General features: G+C 42.5%; 1 protein-coding gene across 1 annotated transcript in view; it reads left to right on the top strand.

Annotated features, from left to right (window-relative positions):
• The first annotated feature begins 8,932 nt into the window (after nt 1-8,932).
• TIAM2 (T-cell lymphoma invasion and metastasis 2) overlaps nt 8,933-18,987 on the top strand; it is a 187,213-nt gene continuing 177,158 nt past the window's right edge. Inside the window, exon 1 of the mRNA XM_017822013.1 lies at nt 8,933-8,983. The gene's annotated coding sequence lies outside the window, so the exon portion shown is untranslated. The remainder of the gene's footprint in view (nt 8,984-18,987) is intronic.

Here is an 18,987-nt window from a genome sequence, read left to right as displayed (position 1 = left end):
AGTGTCACTCATGCTTCAAATGTGCTTATCAATGGCAGTTTTATATTCTCAGAGATGAGGATGGGCACTTAAGTGGGTTTAAGGGCAGTTGTCTGCCACATTTGGCACTTTGTATCCACAAGGTCATGCAACCCCCTGTCAGGGGCACAGTTGTGGAGATTCTCTTCTTTTCCCAGCTCCAACACTTGCCACCTTTCTTACTGCAACCCATGGACTGGGATGACAGGTCCTCCCCGCCGGGCCCAGGAGCGGGTGGTGTGTCCCGATGGGCTTGCCAAGAGATAAAGGGCTGAAGCAGTGCCCGGGAGCTGGGTGGCTGCCACTTCAGACTTCAGGGAGGGATCTTTGTCAGCATTCCTGGGTCTCTGCATAAAGGTGAAGGGAGCCAATTACTAGCTAAATGAAATATATATGCCATTGAAGTTTAGACAAGACAAATTGCATTCATTGGAAGACTTGAATAAAAACACTTCTCAAAAGTAGTCTCACTCCAAAGCAAAGGCTGTTTGCCCTAGTACATTTTTCTTTTGGCCGATATAAATTTACCACTTTTTTTTCTCATGCACTGTTAAATCTTTTCATCCTTTCAGAATCAAAGTGATTTCAGATTTTCCTGCTTTCCCTTTACGTTTTTCTGGCTCACTTTTTTGTTTTGTTTTGTTTTGTTTTGTTTTGTTTTGTTTTGTTTTGTTTTGTTTTGTTTGGAGGCGGTTTTTTGTTGTTTTTGTTTTTTTTTTTTCCTTTGTTTGCTCGTTTGGTTTGGTTTGGATTTTTGCGTAGTGGCCGACGGTGCCCAGCGCCTTTGCCACACCGGTCATTCCCTCGGCTCACAGGCGGGCTCCTGCGCCCCGCCGGCCCTGCCGCGGGTGTCCCGGGCTCCAGCGGGACCGTGCGGGAGAGATCCCGGAGGCTGGCGGCAGTGCTTCCCTCGGCCACCACGGGAGGGCGCCCTTGGCCAGCGCGGTGCCCCCGCCGCCCGGGTAACCCGGGGGGGCTGGGGACGGAAGGGGCTGTTCTCGGCCATTTCTGTCCCTCCTCGCAGACCTGCGCTTTCCCACTCCAAAGTGTTTCAAAACACTCAAATGAAAGGAAAAAATACAATCGATAGGCGGAGGTGGGAATGGAGAGTGGGTGGGTAAAGAGGGTTTTCCAGCAGCTTTTGCCCTTCCGAGGCAGGCTCACAGCTTTCACGCTCCAGTCCCATCACCCCTTTCCTCTAATTTGATGAAGCCTTTCACTCAGCCACACGGTGGGGAAAAAAATATTGAAGAAATAAACAGAAAAATTTCGTTTTGATTCTAGTTCTATACTTGCAGCCCATTCTGTCATTACTTCCCTTGGAAGTGACATACTCTCCTGCGATGACCATTAGCAATTTTATTGCAGAAATTTTCTGCATTCCTCAGGATTCCACTGCAGCTGAGCGCATCCACAGGCTGCTCAGTGGAAAGCAAACACCCACACAAGTCTCTGTGCACCCAAGCTGGGCCCGAGGATTAACAGCTAAGAGATTCACTTTTATGTCTGGGCACTGGGGCGATCACGGCACTTGCTCCTTGAACTGGTCCATGTGGCTGGCCATGGAGGAATGGCACAATGCAGAGGCCAGGACAAAAAGTAGGTAAACTGGCCCCCAGATTTTCACAGCAATGCCTTGGAGCCCTGTCAGCTGACTTCAAGCTCTGTCTCTACCCTAACAGACAAACCTGACATGGGAGCTTCCTAGTGTAAGCAGAGTGACAAAGGTGCTTTCTATCAAGATGGCTTAGCCTAAGCACAGCTGTGCTTGAACATGCCTACCTACTGTTCCTGTTGCCTTTGAGCAGCATGGTCAGAACTGAGTGTCATGCTGTGTGGATGTAGCTTGACAAAAGAGCCTATTTTGACCAGATCTTCATATCTCAAGAAACTGAAATGTAGCTGGCCAATAAAGAGTTGAAGTGACCTTTGAGGCATCTTGTAAAGGAAAACTGAGAAGGAATGTGAAGCCAAATCTTTCACCCATAAGCTCTCTGAGATGCCACAAAGTTCAACAGTGGTTGCAGAGCACACAAACCTTTAAGGGGCATTTGAGAACAAGTGAAGATGTTTCCTGAAGCAGAGGCTATGGAGGTGTGGAGAGAACTTTTATTATCTGCTTGCTGTCTGTGTGAAGAGTGAGAAGCGGGGAACTGCAAGGGGAGTTACTGTACACAGCTTTTCGCACTGGAAAAAGGAAAAGCAATTTGCTCAAAAGAGGAACCTCATTTCATCTTCTCACAGCCTGAGGACCTTCATGCTTGGAGAAGTGGAAGTCAGTGTGAATATTCAAACTGGGCAATCTGTAACGTGAGCAGTGAAAGAAAGTACTGCAGTCAGGCAGAGACTGATGTCAGTCCCTGGCACACTGGTTAGTAACTGCTTTCAGGCAAGGTTCAATCCAGAGATAAATTGAAGTAATAATTTGATTGTAGCAGGAGATGAGAAAGACACAGAAAAGCAGACAAGGAGGTCTTTTATAACTCAGCCAGAACAGAAGGAAATACTGAGACCTCCTCCATCATGTGGGGTGTTTCAGATAGAAAGCCTCTACCTTTGGCATTAAACCTTAAAGACCCAGAAACATCAAGCTGCTTAAGCCAAAGCAGCTAAGCCTAGGTTAAACAGCTAGCAGAAATGCCTAGTTGGAGCAGAAGTGGCAGCCAGGGTAGTAATACTCATTCGCTTGGACAAATTTGTATTCTTCCGTTTAATCAGTGGTTCTGTCTGCTTTGCTGTATGTTCCTCAGCAGCTGTAGCTCTCACTTTCCACACTGGGCAGCCAGGGACAGGCTATGGAGCAAGAAAGACAGTGGTCTCCTTCATGCCTTAGCAAAATCAAGACATTTCCCTGTCTTGTGTTGCTTTGTCTTTGCCCTCTTCAACACACCTATCCTTCTCTTTCCAGCTTCTTGTACCATCATTTTTTGACATGCTCCTGCTCCTCCATCTTTATATGCAATCCCCACATTTAAAGAATTTTGAATTGAGGTTCACCTTCCTCTCTCTCCAGAAACAGCTTTTCTCTGTTCCTTCATTTGTGGGTCTATGGGTCAACTCCAAGGAGAACTCACGAGTATGAACTCTGGTTGCTTTACGTGGCTCTTGTACAACCAGATAGCTTTCTGTATGCACACGTGTTGTGCTTAGTGTAAAGAACCACCTCTTTCACAGTGAAAACACAGCCCCTGTGCCTGCCAGGGCAGCTCTGTGGCTTTTATTGCCTGTCATAGAAGAGAGATGGCTGCAAGCAGATAGGCGGGAAGGCAGGTTGAATGGATTTTCAACTGTGAAAATATATCAGCTGTCTCCCTCAGACCCAGAAAGATTGAGTGCAGCCACAGAGCAAGTTCTGTTCACAGGGGTAAAACCCCTTGAGCTCCCCAGAGCTCAGCCTGGCAATTGAGGAGCACCCTAGGGGTAGAGATCTTCTTAACCCAGTTCACATCTCCTTTTGCAGTCCCACTGCTGGACTGCATCCAGTGGTGCCAGCATGGCTGTGCTTTACAGAGCCCCACGTGAACTTTCTGGAAGTGTTTCCAGAAGGCGCCTGCAGCCACCCTCCCAGTGAAGTCATTAACAGGCCATGTTTACCCAGAAAAAATAAAACTCCTCAAAGAATGTGACGTATGCACACAGGGAGGCCAGTTGCCTTTTTTAAAAGAGAGTGACACACTTGAAGGCTGCCAGATTCTGCAGCTCTTACATGGTGTGCGTGTGGTGATTTTTTTCATATTATTCCACATTTGCCTGGGTCTGATTTTAATTAAAAACAGATTGAGAAGCTTGGGGGGAGGGGGGAAGAGAATTAGGAATTACAAAAGCCAAACACAAATCCTCTGACGATTGTCGCTGCTTGGAATTACGACATATGCAGAAGATGGCAAAACTACTGTCAGTGAATCACCATAGAATGCGTTGATTTGTTTAATTCCTCAGGAGTCGTGACATGACTCATTCCCAACCTGGAAACCAAAGGGAGGTTTTGAAGGAAAAATGTTGGAAAAGCAGGCTCTTAGCTAAAGGACGAGGACAGTTTTAATTCTAGCCTTTGATAAAATTTCATTAATGCTCCGCAATGTGATTGCAAAACAAGGCCGTCTCTGGTAACATCAGGCATTCGTGTTTAGTGGAGCAAATTGGCTACACGTGGGCCAGACAACTCTGAGTAGGACTTCTTTTCTGTCACTGACAACTGCTTTCTGATGTTTTGATGTGTTTTTTCATACACTTTTTAAAACCCAGTTTTGTAATTGATGTGACCACTCCACAGGCAGGATCCTAAAGAAGTTAGGTGCTCTAAAAATTCTGCTCAAAAGACACCAACCTTTTTCAGTGGAGATTTGTCAAGCACTGCATCTGATTCACATGGGAAAAGAAATTTTGATCGTATGAGTCACTTCGGTCTTTGGATACTTAACAAAATGTATGGTGTGATCCAATGCATGACTAATGTGTTTGTGTATTTAAGAGTCTGTGGATGCTAATGGAAGTTACAGAGCCGTATCTAGAAAAGAAGAAACTTCAGCGCATATCAGTTCATTAACTTTCATCTATCCATAATCAGCTGCTGTTTTATAGATCTAAAAAAGATTCCTTAATGCTTTGTGTGTTTTAGGACTGCACTTCAAAAGTCCTCTACATCAAGTTTTGTTTAAACATCCCACTCATCTACCATTAACCATCTCATTGTGTTTCATTTCAGCTCATTTGCAAAGCCTGCGCTCTGTCTAATTAACAACAATTTTGTTGCTTGCTGCCCTTCTCCAACCTGTCACTCCCAAATATGTTCATGAGAAATTTCAGCCTCCTTTTGTTAATTGCATTTGCAAAGTGACCTTTATTCTCTCTGGATACCTTCATTATTCACAGGTAGTTACTAAGTAACCTGTAGGAATGCTGGAGGCATTGTATCTCTTATTAAGAGTTGTGCTCTCTGGCTGTTCAGTGTTGGTGTTGTGCGACTGAGAGCCAAAACCCTCTGGGATTGGCTCTGCCCTCCATTTGAAAAGGATGCTTGTGAACCAAACTTCTTGAAACTTTTTAATTAACCGGGATTTTCTAATGACAAACTGAGCTTGCAATAGCAAGAAAAAATGTAGAGAAAAGTCCTTATATTTGTCATTCTCTTAAACCAACCGTTTGCATGTAATGATTCAAACAAAATAATTAGCTGCATTGTAAATTAATCATTTTCATGGCTAGGCTTCGCGAACGAAGATTTGGGAAGGCTCTATCCACATTTGCTACAGGCCCGCTGGTACCATAATGAAAATTAGTGTTAAATAATTTCTATCCACCCTAGTGGTGGATTTCTGTGGTGAGAATTCATACTAAGAACTGCTCATGTCAAACTTAGTGAAACTTTGTGAATAGTTTCATTTATAACTGGCAGAAGTTTGAAACACGTTGCTTTTGAATTTTCTCATTCTTTGAATCCATGTTTATAATAGAACCATAGAATGGTTTGGGCTGGAAGGAACCTTAAAGATCATCTAGGTCCAACCGCTCTGCCATGGGCTGGGACACCTTTACTCTAGACCAGGTTGCTCAAAGCCCCATCCAACCCAGCCTTGAACACTTCCAGGGCTGGGTCATCCACAACTTCTCTGGGCAACCTGTTCCCATGCCTCACCACCCTCACACTAAAGAATTTCTTCCTAATATCTAATTTAAACAAGCTTTCTTTCAGTTTGAAGCCATTGCCCCCCATCCTGTCACTACATGCCTTTGTAAATAGTCTCTTTCCACCTTTCTTGTAGACTCCCTTCAGGTACAGGAGGGCCACAATTAGGTCATTCTGAAGCCTTCTCTTCTCCATGACTATTTTAGACTTTACATGCATACATTTTTCAGCTCTCTCATGTGTATCCTCTTGACTCATTTCCTTCCCTTTCCTGCTTTTGGCTGTGTTTTGCACAGGCAATATACCATGATATTTGAACACCCATCACATTACTTTGGCACCACACTGTAATGAGGTATGTGGGCAGAATGAACCAGAAATTAGTTTTGAGCTCCGGGTCCAAGCCCATCCCAGTTGACATAGGTAACATTATCTTTGTCTCATCCTTCAGCTGTTAGTACTGAGCAGAGTTGTCACAGCATGAAGGAGCCAGGGCAACCAAAAATACCTTCTGAGTCTCCCACAAGTCAAATATAGTGTCATCCCAGTCCTGTGCTGAATTTAAAGCAGTTCCAGTAGTGATGCCAGACAGTAACTCCGGTACCTAATTCTGAACCTAACGGAGAAACAACATAACAGAAGAAGAAAATGAAATTTTCAACCAGTCTGGCCCAGGCCAGTAGGACCAGAAAGCATTTTCAATGATCCCACCACTAGCTTTAGACACAAAAGAAAGGAATAAGGGCTCTCTGTCAAGTTTGCAGTACTATGTCCCAAGCCTCTTCTCAGTCAGTGATAACCCCTTAAGGTGGTCAGCATTAACCCATTAGCAGGAGGATTTGACAGCCACTAGCACTTGAGCCTGTTAAAACCTTTTTCTTCCCTCCCTGGAAGTGTTCAAGGCCAGGTTGGATGTAGCTTTGAGCAATCAGGTCTAGTGAAAGGTCTCCCTGCCCATAGCAGGGGGGCTGAAAGTAGATGACCTTTAAGATCCCTTCCAACTATGATCCTATGATCTGTCTGCCTTTAAAAAAGAACAAAGGCCAAATGCATGTAGCAAAGAAGACACTGAGCCCATCCTCTTCTGAAAATACACATGCTATGAACAATGACCTCCCTCTGTGTCAGCCCACAGCACTGTCTTAGCACTAAATTCTCCTTGGTAACGTTGCAAAACACCTGTTCCTTTAATATTTTATTTGTCATGCTGTTATAATTGTTGCTTCACAGAGTACCACTAGAACATTGCCCTTCCTTTTCCAGAAACCATACAGATCTGTACCACTGGTGTTGAAACTCCACCAGTCACAAATTGGCTGTTCAGCAGTGTTATAAGTGTGTTGTAGTATTTTTCACCTTCAAGGCAATGCAGTCATCAGACACTGATTTGGGATTATCCTGTTTCCCCATGAGAGGTGACACTTGTTCTATTTGCAGAGTTGCGACATTACCTTGGCTTTTGCTGGCATCTGCCTGATGCCTTTCCTTGCAATGCCACCAACTCCTGCAGCAGACATGGGGGGGCTGACAATGGCTGCAAATCCTGCTGCGATCAGGCTCTGTAACAGTAATATCAAACTGCTGAGCCTAATTTAAGGGGAAGACATCTTGATTTAGAGACAGTGCAGGCAGTGATGCATTTTTGAGGAGCTCTTAAGTGCTTACTCCATTGGGAGCCAGCTGCAGAGCTGTGGTCTGGATACAGGCCCTGGCATACAGCTGACATTGAACAGGGATAGGTTTGCTCCATGGTAATATCTGTTTAACCCTGGTGAAAAGTTCCAGCAGATTTTTGTTTCTTTCTTATTTTGTTGCAAATGTATTTTGGGAAGGTGAATTTATTCATGTGTCTGCACTCTGGCTTTATTTGGTAACTTGACTGGCAGTTTTCATTTTGTTTAAGCTGCCCCAACCTGCTGCACTGTTTGAAGTAAATGGACAAAAAAAGGAAGAAGCATATGTCGGGAAAAGAGGGGAGAAATTGTGGCTCCTTTGATGAGGTGGCAAAGCCTGTCTGAGATGAAGGGAATCTCTTACTGCTGCGCCAGTGCTGCTGGAAAGTCATAATAGCATTTGATATCGAGAAGTCTTGTGTGCAACTTTGAGTTATCAGGCTACAGGCTCACTGGCAATAAGGGTTTCTTTTTTTCCTCAGAGCAGTCTGGTGTCTGATATCTGCAACCAGCTGTTGTGACAGTACTTTGTCCTGTTTCTGATTTAAAAATATACCACTTGCCACCCACTGGACCAGGGGTAGGAGCTGACTATGCCCACAGCATATCTTGCTATTGGACTGGACAGTCACCCTAGGTTCTAGGGGAGACTTCTGTTTCCATGAACATTAATTTCTTTGCAGTGACCAGGCCTGACAGGTCAGAGGGAATGTTATTGCAATAGTGCATTTGCAGGAGGCATTTCTCTGGGCTGTGCTTCACCTTGGTTAAAAAGAAGGTCAACTTTCTGCCAAAGGATACAACTTCAGTGCACACCAGACATCTGAGTAACTATGGCAGAGTGACACATGGTGGCCAGAGTTAAAGTCCAGACAGGAGATCATACTGGTGAGCTTTCCATCTTGCAGGAAAACCTCATTGGGCTTTCCTTTCACCTTAGACTGACCACTTGTCACAACAGCTCTGTTTCTAGGGCAGAAGTATTTAAGAAAGTCTTATGTCCTTACTGTGGAGTGATATAGAAGCAGAAGTCCTTTCCTTGCATGTAATCCTAAAGCATGTCACTATGTGATGCAGAGCCACCCCATTAGCCATTTTGTAAGCAAAATTTTGGACTTTTGGTATATGACTCATACCTCTAAGTCTGTTCTAGCACAGGCAAAGGGTATATGAGGGGCTAATGGAAAATTGTCCAGCTTTAAAATGTAGAGTGAAAAGGTGCTGACAATGGTGAAAGACTATTTGTGTCATCATGCCAGTATGCTGATCCATCAGTGCTGGTGCATGTAGAATACCTCTGTGACAGCTTTCACAAAGTCATACATCAAATTACAGGCACACGTGAGTGCCTTTGGAAAAATGGCTTTTGCAAAACTCATTTCCCCCTGGTTACACATTCAAAGTCTGTGAATGGGTCACTGTTGATACAAATAGATAAAGAAAATAGGGTGGAGTAGTGTAAAATTGGGTAAAGTGCTTTACAGTGTATTCAGAGTGATGGTTTACAGCAAAGCAGGTAGACAGACCTCTCACCAATCTCTTCCTCTCCCATTCACTGTTACAGTGCTGCAGCATGACGAGAGGCTGTAACAACCAGGTCATTTTGAAAACGAAAGAAGAAGATGAAAATTCAGAAGAATACAGCTGTACTTGTCAAGAAAAGCAAGTCAGTAGAGCAGAATTTTGTCAAAAGCAAATGTTACTGTTTGGGGAAAAATGTATGATTTGGATTTGGATTTGGCTCTAGAGCCTTATGAGGCAACAAAAGGCAGTGTTCATTTTTGCTTTCTTCCACCTTCAACCCAAAGGGGTGATGAGGACCATAGATAACTGTGTGTGTCCCAGGGCAGACAGCCCGAAGGGATCTCATTAGCTCTTGCTCAGCAGATATAAACAGCCAAGACAAAGTACAGTGTATGAACATCACACCAGTGATATCTATGGCAACAGACAATGCCAGAAGGACCTGAGAACATTCTGGCCAGCTTGATGTTTACTGACTTCCAGATTCCGTATTAAATGTTGTTACTGAGAACATGGATTTAAAGTGTGTTCCAAAATCAAGAGAGATAAGCAGTAAAAAAACTGCGTGTAGCAAGTGCAGGGTGAGAAGTCCACTGACTGCATAGTGAAATTGTCTCACCACAAACCCAGTGCTAGCCCCTTGCTAGTTGAGTGTGAAGTGTTTCTCCAGAGGGCCCTGATACAGGTATCTGGGCTACCAGGGTTAACCAGGTATGATGCTTTAGCAGTACCAGTTTCTTACATATCATGAGCTACAAAAAATCCTTGACAATGACGGCCTGGAAAGCAGGTAGGTGAGGGTAGACATCTGCTTCTCACAGCATGTAAAATGAGTCTGTGTGAAGCTTAGAAACTATTTTTTTTCTCCTGCCATGAGACTTTGAGAGGTTTGGAGACCCCAGTTTTCATACGTAGTTCAGACACTGTGAATCCTGATTTGGATCTGCTCCTGATAAAAATACAACGAGTACAGAATTAATCATTATTCTCACATCAAAGACTGCAAGGTCAGTGTCTGTGAATGGGTCTAATTTCTTGCATATCCTACAGCAACAACTAGACTGTCCCAGTGATCCAGACTGATGCAGGACCATTAATTTCCACTTCCTGAGGATGCATCCCACCAAACAACAGGAATGGCAATAACTGCAGAATTTTTAGCAATTCAATATATAACAGAAATAGATAATTGTTTCAGATAATAGATAATTCTTGGTTAAAATAGTTGTATGTCTGGTCTGTAACTGCACTGTATAGACCTTTCCTCATAATTTACGTGTGTTGAAAACTTGAGTTGTGAACAACAAATGGTCTTCAAACTTTACATGATTGTACTTCGTAAAAACTGTATCAGCGAACTGCAGAATCATAACAATTTCTCTTTCTCACATTCCCTTGACTCTACCATTTGCTAATCCATCACTACTCTTTTCATCCTAGCCTTTCTGTTGCTGCAAATGATCCCTGTCTAAAAACATAAGAAGTGGCAAAGATAATGTTTTCCTTTATTTGATTGCTACTCTCCTTAATGTGATTTTTCTCTCCCAGTGGGTGGTTCTGTAGCACCAAATTCATGGTGGAGAAGTGTGGATACACATAACATCCTACCTCATTTATGGTGGAAGGACCCAGAGACCTCAGCAAGATAGAGGCCTTCCATATCTAGGTCACCAGTGTGCAAATAAGTAGGTCAGTAAGGAGTGGAAGTAGGTTATCCAATTGTTATGTGGGGTGAGGGCTGCTGATCCACTTCTAGGGTACATTTTCAGAGCACAATAAAACAGCATCACAACTGACATTGACATTGACTGGTGTCCCCCGTGGCGATCTCCACAGAGATGCCATGAAATAAATGGACAAGGAAACAAAACTACCCTGTCACATGGGAGAGGGCACACCCGGGTCTCAGTGCAGGCATATTGGGAGAGCAGCACGTAGCCTGGCTGGTGAAGCTTTTGCTTTCCCATCCATTCTGTGCCTGATTAATGGACAGAAAAAGGACTCCACTTTCCAGGCCTTTATTCTGACACATTTCATCAGCACTATCACTTGAGAGTACATATAAGACAAATAGCTTTATCCTATTATGTCAGAACAAATTGCAGCCTGCAGGCCTGATTCTCTGCACCATTATGCCGTTTTTACGCTGGTGCAATTTTACTGAGCACTGATGAGCTCCACCAGACTAAAACCAGTGTGAGAGCATGAAGATGCAGGGTCTTCATCTTCCAGAGAATGGAAGAGAAAGCTCCAAGGCCCTGCTGCATTAATAGCAGTGCTCCCAAGTACAACCTTGATGAAAAGTAGAACCAGACACTGCACTTTGAAGCATGGTTATTTCTACATCAAGGAACAGAAAGACATGGTCATGGTATTGTGCATTAGTTGGGTTATAGCAGGTCCTGGTCTGTCTCTGTCAGGTCTCTATAGAAAGCACAGGTTACAAGACAAACCAATGGCTTGTTCCTACAGGCTGGTGGCAGTTACTGGGCTGGTGGCAATTTAGAGCAATGTCTCCCCTCATCTCTGGGTCCATTTACCTCTCAGCCAGATACAAGCATTTCACAAAGTGTTTGAAAGAAGGTACTTCTGCAGTGTCCGTTCTGTGGTTTCCTTGTAAAGAAACAGCTGCTCAGAGTGAGAGGGAGAGAAGATGCAAAAGAATGCAAAGCAGATGCTATGTGGTACTTTGTAAGAGCAGAGAATCTTGCAAGCTACTACCAGTTGTTTTTTTGTTAGGGTCCTCCAAAGCACCTGAGGATAAGAAATGTCTAGATTTGCAAAGCTGGTCCAGAGTTTGTCCTGGTTTCCTAAATTCCTCCAGGCTGCCCCATGCAGCCACTGAGCTGGAAGAATGAGGAGGAAATGGTCAGATCATTTCCCACCTACCTGGCTTATGTAGTTTCTTTGCTCATCTATCAGTGTGCTACCTTCCTACCCAGGCTGGTTTGGCTATAAAACCAATTTGCAATGGGGGCAAGGGAGTGAAGCCATACATTAATTCAAATGAATCAGACAAATTGTATATGTTCCTGATGACAGTTCCCTTTGCCTCTCTCCGACAGTAAAGTTGTGTTCAGATTCCAGCTTTTAACTGAATTATTTTTAAATACAAATGTATTTGAGCTCTAAGCCTTTCAACACCTGCAATGAGTCCCAGCTCATCCCTGAAGTCTTCTGTGACAGTTTGAATACAGGAGTAATTGAGCAACACATGCAAAAGCGGGGATTGGCAGATGCCATGTTAAACAAAGACAAAATATAAATTACTACAGTGATCTCAGCTGTTAAAAAAATATGCTGACAAAAGACTAGAGGGCTTTTTGGCATTTCTAATAGGAATTTCTTTAATACCCACCCCTGTAATATCTGATTTCTCCATTCAATACTTTTTTCCTTGCTCTCTCTTCTTTGTCACAGCCCATCTTAGGGCTGCAGAGCCCTTACAAATATCAGGAGAACTATTGTTATCTGCATTTTCCTGGGTGCAGCGTAACATGTGATCTAAGAACATCCTTCCTCTCAACTTCCCATCTCTGTAGATAAGAGCGCTCTGCAGAATTCACTTCTGTTACTATTCAGTGCTTCCAAAACCCCTGCTTTTTGCTTTGATGGGAGATGGAGACTGCTGATATGTGTAACTTAGTATGATTCCCTTCAATTTTTAAAATTATGTCTAGGCTTTGTTATGCACAGTTCTTGCATGGTAGAAAAAAAAAAAGAAGACCTCACCCAAATGTAAGATAAGCGAGTAACTGAGCATACTGGCCTGGAAATGGTTTGATTTTTGTCAGGAAATAAGCATTCACACAAAGCTTAGTTAAACAGCAGCATATGTCAGTCCCTTTAAGGCTTTTACTTAGGAACATCTATTCTATAATATATGTATATGAAATAGATTTGAGAACCAATAGTTGTTCATTATTTCCTTATAGAAAATTTCAGAGCACTTAAATAGATTATACTCCCAAATTCACTGTAAGGTAGGTAGGAAACATGAATCTCACCACCTTTTTACTCTTCATCTGTGATATGTATGTTCACTGACTCAGGGAGGCATGGGCTACAGCTATACCAGTAAATTAATGCCCAGGACCACCTCCTGGATGAAGCCAACCATGTCCTTAGTCTCAAATTCTTCTACCTTCCAAATCAGTGTGGCTGCACCTGAACTGCCCGTGGGGAATGGTACTTGGCCTACCCTATATGTGCCCAGAGACAGTTTGGGAGACAAAATTGTGCTAATCATGGTTCAAGAGGTCTAATAAATTCAAGCTTAAGTCCCATCAATCAACGACAGTTGAGTGTTTCATGCCACTGTTTAACTTAGCCATCATATAGATACAGCCAGAGAGTTTGTGCCATGGCAGAACACAGCTCCTGAATCCCAATTCTTCTTTCCATGGCCTGAGACTTCAGGTCTACTGTAGATTTTAGAACATCATTGCTGTACGCTGCAGATCTTGGTGTCTACTCAGAGCAAGGCAAGTAGACCTTAGGTAAATAAGCCAAACTATGGGGCCATATAACCTAACAAGATGCATGTATGTGGCTTTAGCTTTAGGCTAGATTATTCTTGTACTTAAGCAGCTAAATTCACCATCACTAATGTATAAAAAGGGCATTGTGTTAGCACATTTGCAGAAAAAGTCTAGGGGTAACTGTGAATCACATTTCACTTGCATTTCTATATAGCCCTTTCATGGTGCTACTGCTCTAGGCACAACTTCCTATGATTAGTCATCCAATTCAAACTAATTATTGTGGCAAAAGGAGTTTTCTGAGTGTTTGAAGAGAAGGCAATAATTTTTTGTGGGCTGTTTGCTGTCGTGACATTTCAGGAGAGACAACAAAACACAGAAAAAAGAAAGAAGGGACAGACCATAAAGAAACAAAATTAGGGAAATATTTTGGTTGCAGTAAGTCGGCTAGTCAAAGGTTACTTACCTGTGTACAGTGCTGTTTATTTTCCAGTTAATTTTGTATATTGGATATTGGATAGCAGGACTATTGTGAAGAAGGCTTCCTAGTGGATGGGACTGTTCTGCTGTTGCAGAATAACCATAAAGAGTGTGTTAAATCTTCAGCAAAGCTAGGCAGAGTTGCATCCTCACATGTATGTATTTCACACACTTATACCCCGTCCTTTTGCATTAAAGGCATTTGTGCATGAGATTTCCTTGTGCTGAAGAAAGACTATATATCAAGGGTGCACTGAGCCAAGGGAAGGGCAGCGATATTGCAAGTCAGCTCAGGGGAAATTCAGTAGGCAAGGGAGAATCATAACTTCCTTTCAACCTATTTAAGGTCAGAATTATGAAAAGTAAAAAGACTTTAGACACTTTATGCAGTTTTTACAGAGTGAGAGAATCAGAAACATATCTGGTACACACAAAATCAGGCCTACACATTTCTCTGTCACCATGCAGAAATTCATTGGAAATCCATAGATTATTATTTTTTAATTGTTCTATCCTCATGGGGTCTACAAATAATGAGAATTGTCAAAAAATAATCATGCTACTGAACCAACATGTGCATACCAGAACAACAGAAAAAAAAATTAGCTAAGCAAAGAAATTTTTTATTAGTTTTTCATTAAAGTCAGGTTTTTTTCCATCTTTCTGGTAGGCTTTACAGTATATTTCTTGGACAAATAAAGGAACTGTTTCCAACCCCACAAGGTCAATAATGCTAGATATCAGTTTCTCTTCACACCATTTCTGAGTTAGCTCCATCTCTGTCCCATCATATATAGAAATGATTTTTTTAATATCTGTTATGGAGGTAAATTACACATTTGGGAAGGGCTTTCCTTGTTATTTACATATAAAACCCTTTTTCAGAAATCTACTGTGTGATCACAAATCACACACAAATCTTGGAGGTCTTTAATTGGAGGTAGTCTGGAGCTTAGATAATGCTTTGCCACACCATCTTCTTGAGGCTTGGAAAAATTCCAATCACTTAGGTGGATTGTGTTCTACTAGTAGCTTGTGACAACTGCTTCTCCTAAATCCCTTCAGAGCAAACAAAAGAAAAAGGTGATGACTACCTTTCTATCACTAGCAGCATTAATGTGGCCACTTCTCCATCTCCTTAACAGATTTACACTAAATGTGGGCAGTTTTGAGATATGTTTCACTACATTTGTTTGAAATTGATTAAAAAGTTCAAATGGTGTTGCAAGTAGCAGCACGGATGATAAGGAAAGCTGATGGATGGGTAGATAGATATCAATTCACGTAAGTCTTGTTTCTTTATAAACCAGGCTGAAAGCAATTTAGAAATGTTAAAAAGATAATTCTTGGTTGTACTTTGCGGTTAACAGATCTGGGGTTTATGCTGTTGTTGCTATGGGTTCATTGTTATTATGTACCATAATATAATAGCACCAAAGAGTGTTTAGTGCCAAGAAATAAGACCTAGGTCTATTGTCACATCAACTTCCATGCAGTCCAAGGGATATGATGCTGTGCTCTAATTAATACTGACTTCAAATGCCTCAATCTCAAATTAACATGCTCAGCTGACTTGTGGTTAAGAGAAAGACAAGGAATGTGTGCTGGTCAGCCCTGGCCCACGAGGAACACCAGCATATTTCAGTCCTGCTAAATCCAGAAATTTTTTTACTGGTCTTCATCTTACTACAGCCCATTTTTCCTCTCTGCTTCCAAAAAGAAACAAAAAGGAGGCCAAGTTCTCCTCTCATTCATACTGTCCAGACTCCTCTCTCTGGCCACACACTGTACTTATCTAATGTCCCTCTGGGTGTGTTTGATGTTCACTGAGCCCTGGGTGGAGCGTAGCAGCAGTGGCCTTGCCTTCTCACAGACAAAGCCTCAAAGTAGCGTGAAAAGCTTGCTCAGCCTTGGGGTAGTTCTGCTGGAATGTCAAAGGGGTAGTAGCAATGCTCATTCCTACCATACTAGGAGGACAAGCAAGCTGTGCCTTCATGGCAATGTTGATCTTTTCAGAAAGTGGAGAAAAATTCACTTCTCCCAAAGAAAATTCTTTTAAAATCTTTCTCTCTGAGGAGCAATATGTTTGCTGTTTGTGAATATGTGAGAAGGGAAAGACCAGGAAAAAAATTTGATCTAGAATACAACACTTAGTCAAGAAGGAAGTAAATACTAACTGATAATGAATGCCTGAATAACCTGGTTATTCAAAGGTTTCGAATTGACAGAAGAATGAAGTAATGAGTGGTTAGAACAGCAAATGAGACAAAAAACTGGTAAATTAAGCTCAGTGAATGTAAAGGGAAGATAAAAAGCAGTTGCCTATCAAAGACCTTTGTCTAATGACCAAGCAGCACCTTCCCTCTTAAATTCTTGGGGACTGCTCTCACACCAACTCCTCCTTGTGGCTCAGACACTGAAGGTGCAATTAGTGGGTTGTGAGTCATTCCAAGTAAAACTACCCCCTTCACGCCGAGACTAGCGTGCAATAGGCTCACAAGTCACCTAATACAAGTGGTCAGTGCCATGAAGTGTCATCTCTTCCATGTTCACAGGGCCTTCATTGGCGGTCATAAGTACGATCCACCGCTGCTGCTCAGGATGTGCTTTAATTACATCATTGGCTGTGGCTTCCAGCTTGTCCCTAGTTTCCTACCAAACACTCCTCTTTAAACCCAGTGTCAGTCCTTGTCTCCCACCAGCTCATTTCTCTAGGAATTCCTTGTGCTGACAAGGACTCCACCAAACTTTCCACTAGAATTATCCACATGTCCCTCTTTGCCTCTGAAAATCAAAAAGGAAATAGGTACTCAGATTTCATGGTGATGAAAACCCCTACAAAACCCCTAAGAAGGAAGGGAAAGAATTAAACCAGCCAATCTGTCCTTTGCCAGCCCTCAAAAGGACTAAAATGACATCTACAGCATGAATCCAAAATAGAGGATGAGGAAAATTGGGTGCCTGCCTGAATTCTGGATTGCCTGGTGTAAATCAGTAAAAGTCAGAGCTGTGGGTCACACACAACTAGACCCTTATTGTTGTGCTCCATGATTGTCTGCAAAGAACAGTACAGACTAGCACAATGCTTTTAAAGTCTGTGTTCCTCATCAGGATTTAATTATGAAAAATCTGCCTGCTGCAGAAACTTGTGGTCTGGGATTCAGTGGTACAGGCTCATTATGTAAAAGGTTACCAGCCTGCCTCACAGGCACATAATGCTGACCCTTTTCTCTGCTCAAGCACTCTTCTGGAGCAACTGGTGGCAAACAGAAGAAATAAGTCACCACTGGACAGCTCTGTGAGTCCAAATGCTACAGTACATAGGAAAGAGCAATAGCATAATTTTCCTGTTCCAGGAAGAAGTTCAGTCGTGTGTTGTAGGTTAGGCCAGGACATGCAGCATATCTAGAAGTGCTCTAATATATGCAGTCTTATATCTCACAACTCATGCCTGTATCTGACCAGAGTGTTTTGGATAGTTGGGTTTGGGTTTTTTTACTTTTCTAAGCAACTATTAGATTTTGGGTAAGAGGTCTCCAAAGAAACTCTGTGTGTGTTGGCAGTTTAGGGCTGGACTTCAGATGACATCTTGGTTCAGGACAACACGTAGGCACATGCTTTGGTCTATTAAAATCTGGGACCTAATTAGAACACACCCTTTTTTCGAGCCAGCAGTGAATTAATGTAAAAACCAAGTCACAGCTGCCTGCCTCTGTCGTGGCTGTGAATGTTGGGACAGACAGGAACCAGGGATGAAAACCATGGAAATGAGTGATAGTGTTACGCTTTTCTTACTGTGCCTCAAAGTTCATGCCAGAAATCTTGGTCAGATAGTGTTGATTGTATGAAGAAGTGAGATGTTGTTCTAGTCAGTTTACAAAGCCATGTCTATACGAAGAAAGCATGGATTATGCAGTTTAAACTAATATGTAAAACATGCTTTGGCACGTATTGAGGACTGAAAAGAAAAATTAGTCATATAACACTGCTTATATGCTTTCTTTACAAATAATAAATACAGCTCTGAAATTGAAAGGGAGAAAGCACCTTTACAACTTTCCTTTAAACATGTGTTTGTTTTATAAAGTTAATGTGTAAAAAAAAAATCCTATTTCTGTATAATTAATCAGCCCCTTTCTTCTATTTGGAGTCATGTCTGCTGGTAGAAATGGAGAAAGGGGAGATTATCCTTTTCTTTTTCCTAGCAGTAATGGACTAATAAATTCACAGGGGAACTGGATTTATACACATCCAATAAAAAAGCAGGAATCAATGGAAGGAGAAGAAGAAAAGACCAGAATGAGCACAGAAGCTAAATGCTAACACCTAAATGAAGTGGTGGAGAGCACAGTCCCTTTTTGGAGCTGTCTTAAAGGCTGGCATGTGCTGATACAATAAGTCAAGTGAAGAGTCTGTAAACACCCTGCCCTGAAAGATAAGATATGATGTGACTGTAGTATCTTTTGTACCAATGATGGTATCAGTGCCAGCTCGTTAAAAGAGAGGAGTTGGGTCAGCAGTCCTGGCAGTTCTGCCATTTCTGACTGGAAAAATATTAATGTCCAAACATGATAAAAGCTTGAGAAAGACTTTGATATGGACTCTCACCCATCTCCATCTCCATCAGAACAGAGAATGTGCTAAAACTCAAAGTTTTGGTATCATAAAGTGAAATTAGTATCTCAAAGGGAAATTAGCATCTTGAATGAGCTGACAGACCCAGCTTTGCCTCTCACACAGGGAGCTTTTAAGTAGAGCTTTCGAAAACTATGAAATTAGAGATGACCTTGTGTTTTCCAGAGGCTGCCATTTCCTTATCTTCCCCCTCTGATGGTGTCTAACAGGGCAAAGAGGCTTCACCAGAGGATGCCCTCACACAACATTTTTGAAAAGGTGTTGCTTTTTGGACTTAAGATGAATGTGACAATTCAATATATAACTGCATTGGCTTTAGAGGCTTCAGACAAGGGCTTCTGAGTGTGATTTGTTGCGCTAGAAAAATACTGCCATCCCAGATGGGCCTTGGAGCGCTCTTTGTTGAAGACTTTGGCCGGGACATTTTCTGTGCAGACGATGGGGTTTTGAGAGGAGAAGGACCTGGCAGGCTTGGTGAGCCTCTCCTACCTGAGGGAGGGCACATGGACTTGGAAGTGGTCATGCAGGGGGGTCCCTGAGAGACTCCACA

This window comes from Lepidothrix coronata, unplaced genomic scaffold (genome assembly GCF_001604755.1).
Source record: "Lepidothrix coronata isolate B3197 unplaced genomic scaffold, Lepidothrix_coronata-1.0 Scaffold94, whole genome shotgun sequence".
Classification (NCBI taxonomy): Eukaryota; Metazoa; Chordata; class Aves; order Passeriformes; family Pipridae; genus Lepidothrix; species Lepidothrix coronata.
The sequence above is the reverse complement of the archived record's forward strand: the minus strand, read 5'-3'. Positions and strand labels throughout refer to the sequence as shown.